The following is a 15,732-nucleotide window of genomic DNA, read 5'->3' as shown; positions in this document are numbered from 1 at the left end:
CTGTTTCTTCAGAAATTTCTCTACAGTGACTGTATGGCATGGAGGTCCCAGCCCATTATGAACTGTTCTATTTGATACATATCTATCCAGTGCATGGTCAACTATTCTTTTAAACTTGAGCCATAGTTCCTCTACGTGCTCCTGCCCTGTGCTGGAAGTTTCGTGTTCCTCATTGAGAATGACACTTGTGATCTTTTATCTAGTTCACTGAACATATATATCGTTCCGCTTCCTTTATGTGTCCTTTGTACTTTGGTAATCATTGTTGCCACAACCGTGTCATGGTCACTGATACCAGTTTCTATGTGGACATCCTCAAAGAGGTCAGGTCCATTTGTTGTCATTAGATCCAACATATTTCCACCATGAGTGGGGTTCCTAACTATCTGTTGTAGGCAGTTTTCAGAGAAGGCATTTAGTATAGCTTCACAGGACGTCTTATCAAATCCACCGCTAACAAAACTGTAATTTTCCCAGTTAATTATTTGATGATTAAAGTCTACACCTATGATTTCATTTTGACTGAAGACCTTACATACATCTGAAATGAGATCTTCTGTAAAGTTTTTCGTTACGTCAGGAGATGAGTCTGGTGGGCTATAGAACGATCCAATTATCATTTTATGCCCACGCTTGATACTGAGTCTTGCCCAAACAGTCTACTGCGACAAATACACCACCTCCATTTCGCATTTGCTTATCCTTTCGACATACAGTCAAATTTTCCACAAAAATCTCACTGCTATCAATTTGAGATTGCGACCAACTTTCTGTCCTAGTATTATGTGAGCTTCCTTGATTTTCATGAGCGCTTCAGATTCTGGAACTTTGTCGCAAATGCTGCGGCAGTTTTCTGGATTTGGATTTAAATAATCTTACCTTGGGAAGCATTTCTTTCGATCGTACACTGATACTTCCTGGTTTCCTACAGCTATCGTTATGTGGATTGGATGGAGAGTCACCTAATCTAAAGAACCGTTCTGTACATCCCACGCACAGCCAGCTACCCCAGTAGCAGCCTCTGATGCGTAGTGCACATCTGTCTCATACCTATGGTGCAAGTCCAGGAAGTTGCAGCGTAGCTTGTCACAGGACCTTTAAAGTCTCTTGTTCACTCCTTCACTCGACTCAGAACCAAAGGGCTAAGATCACTTATGGGGACAATTCTGATCTTCGTTGAAACTCCATGCACAAGGCTGGTCTCCTAAACCTTCTCTGTCAGTCGCTGGAATGATCCAAGTATGATCTCAGAACCCAGGTAAAAGGCATCTTTGTTCCAATGTGCGCCACTATCTGCAGTAGCTTGCACCCTGTTCATTCAGTGGTTGCTGGAATAGCTTCTTCAACATGTTGAATGAGACCCCCAGGCATACACAGTGAGTGCACCTGCTGTCCTTTCCTGCCCATTGCTGCCACTTCCCTAACGGTTACCATCTTTTGCCATGCATTTGAACTTCAGATTATTAACAGACCCCTACGCTTTTGCGTCTGCCTCTTCTTGACATCAAACAAAACAGGTTTCCCCAAAACTGGTGAAGTGAGTCCTACCGGCTCAGTTTCAGTTCTAGTCAAACATAACATCTCAAACGTGTTGGTTAGAGGGATTGGTACAAAGCCCTACGTCCTCCTTGGTCCGCATACACCCTGTACAGGACACATAGAACTACCTTTGACATGCCAGTCGCATCAAGTGGATGAGTAATGACAGATCCTGTACTCCCTGCAGAGGAGACAGAATCCACAGGAGAGGATAGTGCTTGAAGTACCTCTGGTAACAGTATCAGAGGTAGACGACTCTCGGGTGTTCTTCCAATGCACCAATTTGCAGCAGTTGCCAATCGTTTGACAGTAGTCGGGGCGATTTCCAGCTGCTTATGTAGTTCAACCAACTTATTCCCAGGTCAGCCATCTTGGATTCTGAAGTCTTCAAAGATGTCATGAATTCTTAACTTAGAACCAAATAGATTAGTACCTGTAGCGCGATGTCACAGAAATACGAGTTCTGTTCAAAAAACTCCGGAACATTCGTAATTTCGCGCCAATGGTGTGTTGGAGCGAAATGCAGTTAGCATCCCTTCACATGCCTGTGTTTAACGTGTAACTGCCGGAGGTTTCATTGTTGTATGTCTGTTAGTTATTGTTCAGTGGCCTACTGAGTATAACGTGTCGCACAGTCTGCAAATTTCGCGATGGCAGAGACAGAGGAGCAACACGTCTGCATTGAATTTTGCGTGAAACTCAAGAAAACCTATACAGAGATACACCAAATGATGCAGGAAGCCTACTGTGATACATGCTTAAGCCGCACTCGGTGTTTTAAATGGGTGATACAGTTTAAAAATGGCCGGACGGAAGTTAATGATGAAATGATGACCCTCGTTCAGGACGCCCTTCGACCTCTAACAGCGATGCTCATGTAAGGAACGTCAACGAAATTGCACATGCCAATCGAAAACTGACTGTGCGAGAGAGCAGAAGAATGTGACATATCAGGTGGATCATGTCATGAAATCCTGACACAGCATCTTGGAACACATCGTGTTACTGCCAAGTTCGTCCCACAGCTCATGAGTCAAGACGAGAAAGACCTGCGCCTCGCAATATGCGCAAATGAAAACGAGATGTTCCTTAAGAGAACCATAACTCGTGATGAGACGTGGTTCTACGATTGTGATGTTGTGACCAAGGTTCAGTCTTCACAATGGCTCTTGAAAGGTCAACTGGTCATGTCAGGTGAAATGTCAAAGCGATGCAGATAGTGTTCTTTGGATTTGAGGGATTAGTTCATCATGAATTCGTGCCACAGGGAAAAACTGTTAATCGATCGTACTGTCGGCAGTGTTACGAAACATGAGAGAAAATGTGAGAAGGAAACGGCCTGATATGTGGTGAGACAATTCATGGCTCTTGCGTCACGATCACGCACCTGCACGGTTCATCCCTGTTGGTGCGTGACTGTTGCAAAAAAACGAAATCACGGTGTTGACTCATCCTCCGTACTCTCCAGTCCCGATCCCTGTGGACTTTTTTTATTTTCAGGCTTGAAAACACTGTTGAAAGGATGAGGATTTGCAGCAATAGACGAGATAAAAGAAAATTCGCAGACAGTGCTTCGCGCGATCCAGCAAGAGGCGTACCAAGACTGCTTCCTGGAGTGGAAACGGCGTTGGGAGCGGTGTATCAGTTGTGGAGGAGAGTATTTCGAAGGAGACCATGCACGATAAATAAAAGGTAAGTGCAGAAAATTTTTGTGGACAAAGTTTCAGAATTTTTTTTGGACAGACCTCGTTCCGTTATCCTGCTCAGTGGTTTACTGTGTTGGATTGTCACATGTGAATAACATACTAGAAGTTGCTGGCAGAGATTTATTATTCTGCAGTGTTCTGAAAATCTGAAATATTTCAGATGAAGTTTGAATTTTGAGAAATTTATAAGAAACAGGAAACTGATTGGGGGAGACTACATAACGCTTCAACTGGTAGACGCTTCAAATGGTTCAAATGGCTCTGAGCACTATGAGACTTAACATCTGAGGTCATGAGTCCCCTAGAACTTAGAACTACTTAAACCTAACTAACCTAAGGACATCACACACATCCATGCCCCAGGCAGGATTCGAACTTGCGACCGTAGTGGTCGCGCGGTTCCAGACTTAAGCGCCTAGAAACGCTCGGCCACTCCGGCCGGCGTAGATACTTCAGCAGAAAACATTATACCAAAATGTTTCCAGACCGCATCAGAATGTCCAACAAAGTACATGACAACTGTATCAAAATATTTCCCAAACTACGACTTCCATCATCATCACCATCATCAGCACCCTCAGCGCTCTCACTACCATATCCAAACTGCACAGTGCTAGTAGGAATCCTATGAGCTCAACCAGAGCAGTGGAGTTGACCAATACATTCTTGATGGCTAGTAGACCTGGACGCTACGGATGAGAGGCGGATAGGAATCTGCTGGAAATGTTAGACACCCTATATACAACGTGAAACACTTAAAATTTTTGTGAAGAATCACTTGAAAATGTAGCCCAGACATTAGATCAGACACTAGATCACAATCTGTTTATAGGAAGGATGGTTGGAGTTATAGGAAGGATGGTTGGCGTTTAGTGTTTTGTCTACCATCGATATCGCATTTCCATCACACCAAGACATACCTACAGTGAAAGTTGGTGTTAGATAAAAGTAATACTATCATTCATCAAAAGAATGTGCAGATCGCTGGAATATAGCTGGCTGAATATCCTGCAGCTAGATGGGAACCTATTGCAATCTGAGTTCGCCATGAGACCTACTGTTTGAATATATTGAGTCTGCTTCTACTATTACTACTACTCTAATACTAAAATCGTTACTACTACACCATTCGACTACAGCGACCGCCAAATCTGTATGAACTATTACAGCACATTTTTCTGTCCAGAACACCATACGTTCATCAGAAATGAGATGGGTGATGTGCGATTTCTGGCGTGCCTTGTGTGTGGTGTTAAATACTTTGAAGCTGCCTTGCTCCAATATATTCTTGATGGGTAGTAAGCTTGTACAAGCTTGTAGTTAATCTCTTTCGCTATTTCACCTGGATATGGAGCAACGGGAGAACGAATGTATGTTTCTGACAAGTAACTATAAGCGTTAAAGTATGGTGAACCTGTGCGACTTGTATTCTGCAAAATGGATCTCTATGGAGGGACTCAACCTATGGTAGACATATCTTAAATTACTCTTCGATAATGTTGTCAAGTATGTGTTGCAATATAAAGTTAGCGTTCTTGACTTCTGGTCTGGCACTGGTGACTGTTTTTCATGTTGAAATGCGCTGTGGTCTCGTGTCTGGTAATGGTGACTGTTTTTCGTGCTGAAATTTCATGGATAAGAAAGGAACAGACTATTACTCTTGTAAGATTTCGCTGTTGCACCACGTACGTTTACCATCGTTGACGATCATTTTATATGAGATGATGTTTACATACCATAATTTCCGAACTGTAATCGGACGTGAATTTTGTAAACAGTGGATTTTATACGTTTCTGGATTTGGTTGTGTCGCTGGCTTGCAGCGTTGTACCGCAGGTCTCTAGAAGAGCGTAGTGTTCCAAAGGATTCGAAAAGGGCACAGGTCATCCCTGTTTTCAAGAAGGGATGTCGAACAGATGTGCAGAACTATAGACCTATATCTCTAACGTCGATCAGTTGTAGAATTTTGGAACACGTATTATGTTCGAGTATAATGACTTTTCTGGGGACTAGAAATCTACTCTGTAGGAATCAGCATGGGTTTCGAAAAAGACGATCGTGTGAAACCCAGCTCACGCTATTCGTCCACGAGACTCAGAGGGCCATAGACACGGGTTCCCAGGTAGATGCCGTGTTTCTTGACTTCCGCAAGGCGTTCGATACAGTTCCCCACAGTCTTTTAATGAACAAAGTAAGAGCATATGGACTATCAGACTAATTGTGTGATTGGATTGAAGAGTTCCTAGATAACATACCTTCACCGAGGAGTCAAGCAGTATATAGCTTCCTCCTACGTATATCTCGCGAAGAGACCATGAGGATAAAATCAGAGAGATTAGAGCCCACACAGAGGCATACCGACAATCCTTCTTCCCACGAACAATACGAGACTGGAACAGAAGGGAGAACCGATAGAGGTACTCAAGGTACCCTCCGCCACACACCGTCAGGTGGCTTGCGGAGTATGGATGTAGATGTAGATGCTACAGGAATCTGCTGACAGATGGCGCTGCATGCTGCTGGGGTTGTCAGTTCAATTTTTCGTCTTGAATATGATGTACAAGTACAGTATTGACCGCTATTCTCATACAAAATATCATAGTTTCCCATGATATGCATACGCCCCTAAAAAATTAATACACTCTTTTAGAGGTTTCCAATTCACTCAAGATTTATTGTAGCAACAGTGCATTATGGAATACATGAAACGATTACATTAACGGATCAATACCACAAGTGGTTGTGAGGTACCAGGTATCAACCCACGCTGGAAGACCGATATTAGTATGTGCTTTAGCCTCCATGGGCGGCAATGCAGGCAACTGTACAGAAGACGAATACTGTCCTGGAATAGGTGATGCCACACCTGCTCGTCCTGTTCACGTAGTTCTGTAAGAGTTGTAGGTTGATGAGTTACACTAGTCACTTCTTGCCCCATCATATCCCACATGTGCTCGACTGGGGATAAGTGCAGTGATCGTGTTGGCCAGGGATGTTGCCGCACGTCTTGCAGAGCACGTTGAGTTTAAAGGGCAGTGTGTGGCGAGCATTATCCTGTTGGAACAACACGTCACCTTCATGTTGCAAGAAAGACAAAATAATGGGTCTGACAACATTCTGCACTTACCAAGCACTTGTTCGAGTGCCCTCCAGAAACACCAAAGGTGAACGAGAGTTGTAGCTTATTGCAACCCAGATCACATGGCTTGTGGTGAGGCCAGTGTGTCTTGGATGAATGCACTTCACAATACAGCTCTCATCGTATCTACGTCGTACATGCAAACGAACATCACTTGCGTGCTGGTAGGATCTACTTTTATCAATGAAGATCACAGCATGCCACTACATCTCCCAAGTGATCCTCTGACGACACCAGTCGGACCGTGCACGTTGAAGCTGTGTCGCGAGTGGGAGACGGGATGGAGGTGTGTGTGCCCATAGTCGCACTGCTAACCGGTTTGCAACAGTTCCTATTGACACACCTGGGCTCACAAGCCATCTTATCTCTGCTGTGGTAACTGTATGGCGTGCCACTGCTGTCCATATAGTACGACGATCCTGGCAGGTGTCTGCACCGAGTGGATGTCCAGAATCTCGTCTATGGATGCGAGAATGTTCATGTGACTACTGATGCCAGCATCATTGCAAACTGACACAGCACGTCCAACTTGTGTGACAATTCTCTAAAAGGACCGTCCTGCCATTTGGAAGACTACCATTTGACCCATTTCAAACTCGGTCAGTTGGTTTAGGAGGTACGAGTGCATCCCTGTGGCATGGTTGCCTGCTTGCTTCACAGCTTTGCACCACACTGAGCCTTTCCGACATCTACATCTACATCTACGTGGATACTCTGCAAATCACATTTAAGGATACAGGGTACTTATACATGGTGTAAAAATCGAATTTTTTAATGACTTTACTAAATTCTGGTCTTTCCTGATTACATTGATACATACATTATAGGATTTCAAATTAAAAATGACCTATATATACCAAATTTTAAAGTCATGTAGGCCACCACGCCCCCTTTATTTCTTTTCCAGAAACCAGTACTATTTCGAAAAGAACGGTGAATTTTCTGTTTCCAGCGATTATACGTATGATACATTGTATATGTTGGTTACAGTGCGGGTTTATGGTGTCTGTAAATGATTATCTTTGCTAGTATTTACTTTTGTTTTGCTGAAGCAGTTTGTTCACGTATTACTGAATGTTTGTCGACCAAGTCCTACATATATTTGTGAAAGTACATATCCTTTAGTGTGCAATAAACATGAACTATGCCACACATCAAGAAATTCAGTAAAAGGAAATTCCGTGGTAACCAGTTCACAAACAAAGCAAGCCACACTGTTGAAAGTAACCTATGGATCAGTTCTTCAGGGAAGAAAATCGCATATGGCACGCCTCCTGGTTATTAAAAATTTTTGTGGTTACAGTGACGCTGTTTGTAGAGGATTTGTTGTTGTTGATGTGGGCATCTTACCTTCTTTTATAAAGGAAGTGGCGAAATGTAAACAATGTGATGGTGTAGGCTGTTTAGAAATAACTCAACAATAACTTAGCAGGAAGGGTTTAGCGTCAACATTGGTTGTTCTGTGTAGATCCTGCAATAAATCTACCTCGCAAATGACATCGAACATTGCGCATAATACATCTGATGTGAATTTGAAGTTGTGTATGCAATGCGTGCAATAGGAAAAGGAAAAAAAGATTGCTCAAACGTTTTGTGGTTTGATGGACCTTCCTCCTCCACCCAGTAGGTTCAGAAAGTACATAAAAACACTTTTAGGTGCCTTGACAGTTGTGTCTAAAGCAGCTAGGAAACATGCAGCAGAAGAAACTGTAAATATTAGTGGAACCAAAGACATTGCTGTTGCACTTGATAGAACACGGCAACATCGAGGACATCGTTCTTTGAATGGCGTTGTAAGTGCTACTTCTCTGTAGAATGGGGAAGTTGTTGATGTTGAATGCTTATCTAAGTACTGCCACTCCTGCCATGGTAGCGCTGAAGGACATATTGAACATCATTGTTCTAACAATTTTGATGGTTACAATGGAGGTATGGAGTGTGATGGAGCTCTAAAAATATTTCAGAGGTCGGTGCCCGTTTATAACGTTAGAGACACGAAGTACCTGGGCAATGGGGACTCTAAAGCTTTCAGTAAAATAAATGAGTTCAATGTTTATGGCGATACCTTGGTAACAAAACTGGAGTGTTGTGGACATGTGCAAAAGAGAATGGGTGTTAGATTGAGGAAGCTACGAAGAGAAATGAAAGGAAAGTTGCTATCTGGTGGAAAATCTCTGTCCGGCTGAGGCAGATTGACAAAAACTGAAGTAGACCTTCTTCAGAGTTATTATGGACTGGCCATTAGACGAATTGCACCTCTGAATGATGTTACAGCAACGAGAAAATCTGTGTGGGACACCTGCTTTCGTAAGTTGTCCACAGATGACCAGCCTGTTCATGGACTTTGCCCTAAAGGAACAGATTCTTGGTGCTGTTACCAAAAAGCAAAAGAAAGTGGTCAAATATACCATTATAAGCATTCTCTTCCTGAGCCTCTTATGAATGAAATAAAAGCAATTTTTAGAGACCTGAGTGACCCTGTTTTGCTCAGTAAAGGGCTTCATGGGGTCACTCAGAACACAAATGAAAGTTTCAACCATTGTATATGGGAAAGATTACCCAAGAATGTTTTTGTAGGACTAAATACATTAAAAGTTGGTGTAATAGATGCAGTAATATGTTTCAGTGACGGAGTGATAGGGAGGTTGGAAGTCCTGAGAAATTTAGGCATAAAATGTGGCTCTAATATGGAAGATCAATTGCTTGCGTGTGACAGACAATGGTTACATGAAGCTGAAAGATTAGCTCTTCAAGTTACCAAAGAAACAAGAAGTGCTAAAAGGAACGCCAAGAGGAAGCTTGAAGATGAAGAAATGCTGCAGGATGAAGACTGTGTTTCACGAATGTTCTGAGGCACAGTTTAATTGTACACATATCTTCATTCGCAATTTCCTGCAACTTGCATTTTTCAGAATTCAGGTACAACTATTTCCTAAAGTTTATAAGGCATTGCTCTATTTTTTCTGTAACTTTCAATAGTCCATACTAATGTGGTAGACCTAAGCTTTATTGCAGAATCAACTAAATTATAGAAAAAAATAACATTTTTACTAGGAAAAAAAATTATAAAAATTAAAATGTAAGATGTGTTTTTTTTCCCTTTTAATATAAATAATAGGTGGAATTAAATAGGTCTATCAAATAACTTCCGGGAATTCAGCCAGGTAACACTTTCAGCGACCGGTCGCTGAAAGTGTTACCTGGCTGAATTCTCGGAAGTTATTTGAAAGTTGTATACGCCAGGAGAAACTCAGGTCTTAAATAGGTCTAGTAACTCAGCCATCATGCCATGCATATCTTGTAAAAATTTGGTCTCCATCAAATGTATAACATTGGATTAAATGGTACCTCAATTTGAGGAAGCATTTTGGAAAAAAAATTGCATCAATTTCTTTGTAATTTTTGTAATAACCCTAAGCAGGTTCAATAATATTCAAAATACTTCTAATTTGTTTACAAAGTGTGCTATGTTACCTGATATCAACAAAAAAATCTGTAACACATATACATTATAAAAGTGCCTGAAAGAAATAGGTGTTGATTTTTACATAACATTGAGCCGGAAAAGTACCCTGTATTCTTAAGTGACTGGCAAAGGTTTCATCGAACCACATTCACAATTCTCTATTATTCAAATCTCATATTGAGCGTGGAATGAACGAACACCTATATCTTTCGGCAAGAGCTCTGATTTCTCTTATTTTACCGTGGTGATCGTTTCTTCCTATGTAGGTCGGTGCCAACAAAATATTTTCGCATTCGGAGGAGAAAGTTGGTGATTGGAATTTCGTGAAAATATCCCGTCGCAACGAAAAACGCTTTTGTTTTAATGATGTCCAGCCCAAATCATGTACCATTTCAGTGACACTCTCTCCCATATTTCGCGATAATACAAAACGTGCTGCCCTTCTTTCAACTTTTTCGATGTACTCTGACAATCCTAGCTGGTAAGGATCCCACACCACGCAGCAGTATTCTAAAAGAGGACGGACAAGCGTAGTTTAGGTAATCTCCTTAGTAGTTCTGTTACTTTTTCTAAGTGTCCTCCCAATGAAATGCAGTCTTTGGTTAGCCTTTCCATAACATTTTCTATGCCTTCTTTCCAATTTAAGTTGTTCGTAATAGTAATTCCCAGGTATTTGCTTGAATTTACTGCCTTTAGATTTGACTGATTTATCGTGTAACCGAAATGTAACGGATTCGTGTTATGACCTCACACTTTTCATTATTTAGGGTCAACTGCCAATTTTCGCACTATACAGATATCTTTTCTAAATCGTTTTGCAATTTGTGTTGATCTTCTGACGACTTTACTAGTCGATAAACGACAGTATCATCTGCAAACAAACTAAGACGACTGCTCAGATTGTCTCCCAAATCGTTTATATAGATAAGGAACGGCAAAGGGCCTATAACACTGCCTTGCGGAATGCCAGAAATCACTTCTGTTTTACTCGATGGCTTTCCGTCAATTACTACGAACTGTGACCTCTCTGACAGGAAATCACAAATCCAGTCACATAACTGTGACGATATTCCATAAGCACGCATTTTCATTACAAGTAGCTTGCGTGGTACAGTGTCAAAAGTCTTCGGGAAATCCAGAAATGCGGAATCCATTTGAAATCCCTTGTCAATAGAACTCAACACTTAGTGCGAGTAAAGAGCTAGTTGTATTTCACAAGAACGATGTTTTCTATATCAGTGTTGACTGTGTGTCAATAGATCGTTTACTTCGAGGTAATTCATAATGTTCCAACCCAGTATATGTTCCAAAATCCTGCTGCATATTGACGTTAATGATACGGGCCTGTAACATAGTGGCTTACACCTACTACCCTTCTTGAATATTGGTGTGATCCGAGCAACTTTCCAGTCTTTGCGTACGTATCTTTCGTCGAGCGAACGGTTGTACATGATTGTTAAGTATGGAGCTATTCCATCAGCATACTCTGAAAGGAACCCAATTGGTATACAGTCTGGACCAGAAGACGCTTTTATTAAGTGATTTAAGTTGCTTCACTACTCCGAGGTTATCTGCTTCTATGTTACTCATGTTGGCAGCTGTTCTTGATTCGAATTCTGGAATATTTACTTCGTCTTCATTGGTGAGGGAATTTCGGAAGGCTGTGTTTAGTAACCCTGCTTTGGCAGCACAGTCTTCGATGGTATCTCCACTGCTATCGCGCGGAAAAGGCATTGATTGTGTCTTTCCGAAAGCATACTTCACATACGACCAGAATCCCTCTGGATTTGCTGACAGGTTTCGAGACAAAGTTTCGTTGTGGAAACTATTATAAGCATCTCGCATTGAAGTTCGCACTAAATTTCGAGCTTCTGTAAAAAATCTCTAATGTTGGGAATTTTGCGGCGGTTTAAATTTGGTATGTTGTTTTCGTTGTTTCTACAACCATGTTCTGACTCGTTTTGTGTCACATGGGGGACGAGCTCCATCGTTTGTTAATTTATGTAGTATAAATCTCTCAGTTGCTGCCGATACTATTTCTTTGAAATCAAGCAAATCCGGTCTACACTTATAAATTTGGAAGAAGTGGAGATTGTCTCTCAGGAAGGCGTCAAGTGAATTTTTATCCGCTGTTTTGAATAGATATATTTTTCGTTTATTTATGGATGATTTGGGGGTTACAATATTCAGTTTCGCAACGACAACCCTGTGTTCACTAATCCCTGTATCCGTTTTGATGCTCGTTATTAACTCAGGATTGTTTGTTGCTAAGAGGTCAAGTGTGTTTTCGCAAACGTTTACTATTCGCGTGGGCTCATGAATTAACTGCTCGAAATAATTTTCAGAGAATGCGTTAAGGATAATTTCAGATGATGTTTTATGCGTACCTCCGGAATTAAACAGGTATTTTCGCCAACATATCGAGCTATGACATTTTACAACTGTAAATCGATGGTTCCTATATCTATGTTCTTCCTGTGTTCGGCCTGCACCCTTTGTGACTGAAGCATTTTTTGTGTTTTCATGAGACCCTCTACCCTATATATATATATATATATATATATATATATATATATATATATATATATATATATATATATATATATATATATATGAAAACACAAAAAATTTATATATATACGAGGGCTATTCCGAAAGTAAGGTCCGATCGGTCACGAAATGGAAACGACTATGAAAATCCGATAAAGCTTTGCACAGATGTGTTGGGTAGTGTCTCTAGTATAACCCCAGTTAGCATCACGTCGCTCTTCTCATTTCTGAGCTCGCAGTGAGTGCGTAAAGATGTCTAGAAAATAGTGTCTGCCGCCAAGTACGGGGGCCTGGTGAGAAATTTCCCCTGAAGCTATGCAGCTAACATTACATAACTGTCGTGCTGTTTCGTCTTCAAGACAATTCTCAGCCGCATTCTGCAGGGGCAATGAAGATGCTCCTGCATCGTTTTCAAATGGAAATGTGAGATTACCCACAATACAGCCCGTAATTGTCTCCCTCTGAGTTTCAGCTCTGGTCACATGAACCGCTGGTTATGAAGACAACATTTCGGCACAAGACAACGAGCCGTAGGCCAGCGTAGAGAATTGGCGGAGAGCACTGGCGGCTGCCTTCTATAGCGAGGGTATGGGAAAGTTGGTACAACGCTACGATACACGTCTAAGTCGGGTCGGCGACTATGGAGATAAGTAGCTGCAAGGTGTATCTAACTGTTGCAAATAAAACATTTTTGATTTTTACCGTGGTTTCCATTTCGCGACCTATCGGACCTTACTTTCGGAATAGCCCTCGTATATATATATATATATATATATATATATATATATATATATATATATATATATATATATATATATAAACCCACGCCACACAGTCCCTGCTACCCGTGTAGCCTTGCGTGTTGTGGGCTCTTGATCTATTCAGCGGAACACGAAACCCAACCACCCTATGGCGCTAGACGAGGAATCTGCAGCCTATACAGTCGCAGAACCGTCTGGGCCTCTGATTCAGACCCTCCACTCGGCTCTGTACTAGAGGTCCGCAATCGATCCTGTCGGCTATACTGCAAATGGTCAGCTCTGCTTTCATCTCACAAGCAAGACTGGCAGCCTGCATCACTTCTGTTAGCCGCTCGAAACCAGAGAGAACCTCTTCCGATCCAAAGTGACACATATAATTGGTACCGACGTGAGCCACTACCTGCAGTTGGCTGCACTCTGTGCTCTTCATGGGATCCGGAAGGACCTGTTCCACAAATGGAATGACTCCACCTGGTATGCACACGGAGTGCACGTTGGCTTTCTTCCCCTTCTTGGCAGCTATATCCCTAAGGTGCCCCATAACGCGCCTAACGTTGGAGTTCCCAACAATCAATAATCCCACCCTCTGTGATTGCCTGGATCTTTCAGGCTGAGAGGTTTCCTCTGAAACAGGATAGGTGACGGCATCTGGCTCAGCGACAGTGTCATCCACAGACAGCATCCGGAACCTGTTTGTCAGACAAACCGGAGAGGTCTTATGTGCGGCCGCCTGCTACGCCCCGGGGCGACCCCTTATTCCACCACAGGTGAGGGCTCAACCTCAGTGCGAGTAGTAACTGGGCTGGCCACCTGTGAGGACCGATCGGAGGACTCTAACGTGCTGGACGTCGGTTGGATCCCCACGGCAGGCCAACAACAGTGGTGCGCATCCACTGTAGCTTCAAGCTGTGTAACCGAAGCCATCACAGCCTGAAACTGCGAGCGAAGTGTCACCAACTCGGCTCGCATCCGCACACAACAATCACAGTCCCTATCCATACTAAAGACCGTGGAAAACTAAACTACCGAGACAAACGGACTATCGGCACGTGCTGCGGAACTCTACTGTAGACCTTGACGAAAACGCAGGAACTGTGTCTAATAAATTAGATTAATGCGCAGAGATTCAAAAACCTAGCTACCGAAGCACTCAGGTAAAACTAAATAACTCGTCCATGATTAGGAACTTGTAATATGTCACAAATTCGGTTTCCTTTCCGTCGCAAAAGAAAACGCGAGAACTGTGGCTATTAGATATTAAATTAATACGCAGAAACTCAAGAAACGAAACTATCAAAGCACACAGATGAAATTATACAATTCGTTCCTGGTTAGGAACTCGTAAAAATCACAAAATCGGTTACTTTCCTGTTGCCACGTCTGTCTCGGATGGTCGCTGCTGCTAATAAAGTTGTATTATGTGTAAGATTTTGCACATCTTGCAAGCACACTGAGGCATCAAATACGCGTAACACCTAATGCAAGAGACCGATGACCTCCCTGTCTGGTCTCCTTCCCCAAACCAACCAACCTAATGCAAGACATCTCTGTAAGCACACCATTGGATGACCACCCTCCCCGCAATACGTATTAAAGTGATATTAATTTCTATAAAGTACAGATATGAGGATGTAGGTGGAAATGACGTCAGAGATCCTATAAACCTTCGATGCTGCTGTTGCTGGAGTATATCATTAATATCATGTCCTCAAGCACATCGTTAATGTCCCGACCTCCAATCAGCAAAGCTTAAAGAAAATGGTTGTAAATATTATGATGTATGGTACTTCAACGTTCCAATGTGTACGTGAATGTGACGGCACGACATTGCTAGTTTGCAGAGATGATGTTGTCGATGTCGTAATACACAGAAAACAGAGACAAAAGAATGTGATTACAACGGCAATAGCGGTGGGCATTACCCATAGTTGTTGAAGTAACGCAATTATATTCCATAACAGAGTAGTTGAAAAGAAAAATACAAGTCGTAGTTTACATATCTAAACAATCTTGCACCTAGGAAACTTTATAGACCTACTTGAGCAGGCTGGTTTCTATGACTGCAGCATGGCAATGAAGAACCATAGAATAGTATGTGAATCCCACGAGATGTGTGTATAAATTAACTATATCATAGCACATTCTGCAGAATGACGGCAAATACCAATGTAATAGAGTAATTTAATAGTGACTTCCGCGATTTGTGTGGGCTGAGTGCCAAATGATGGACAGGCTATTGGTATGATGGTATTGTGGAGAATAGGCCTAACAGATGTTTTCTACTGTTTTAATATAGTCCTTCCATGTCATACTTGTTGGAGTCGGAGTAGTTTATTAAAGCCGTATGCAGATAGAATATGGTTAATGGATTCTTATTTGTCAGTAGACAAACAGCAGAAATGTTGTTAACACCACAAAGCAGCTGTTCTGTGAGCTATTCGTTTTCTTTAACCGACATCACATGGAAGCGGTCGGCACAGAACAGGGTGGAGCACATCGTAAATACTGTTCGATGGTGTCAAATACCCTTAAAGAGTATTGCACAGGGTCAAAACACACGATCCACCGTGT

Source organism: Schistocerca nitens, chromosome 2 (genome assembly GCF_023898315.1).
Source record: "Schistocerca nitens isolate TAMUIC-IGC-003100 chromosome 2, iqSchNite1.1, whole genome shotgun sequence".
Taxonomy (NCBI): Eukaryota; Metazoa; Arthropoda; class Insecta; order Orthoptera; family Acrididae; genus Schistocerca; species Schistocerca nitens.
The sequence above is the reverse complement of the archived record's forward strand: the minus strand, read 5'-3'. Positions refer to the sequence as shown.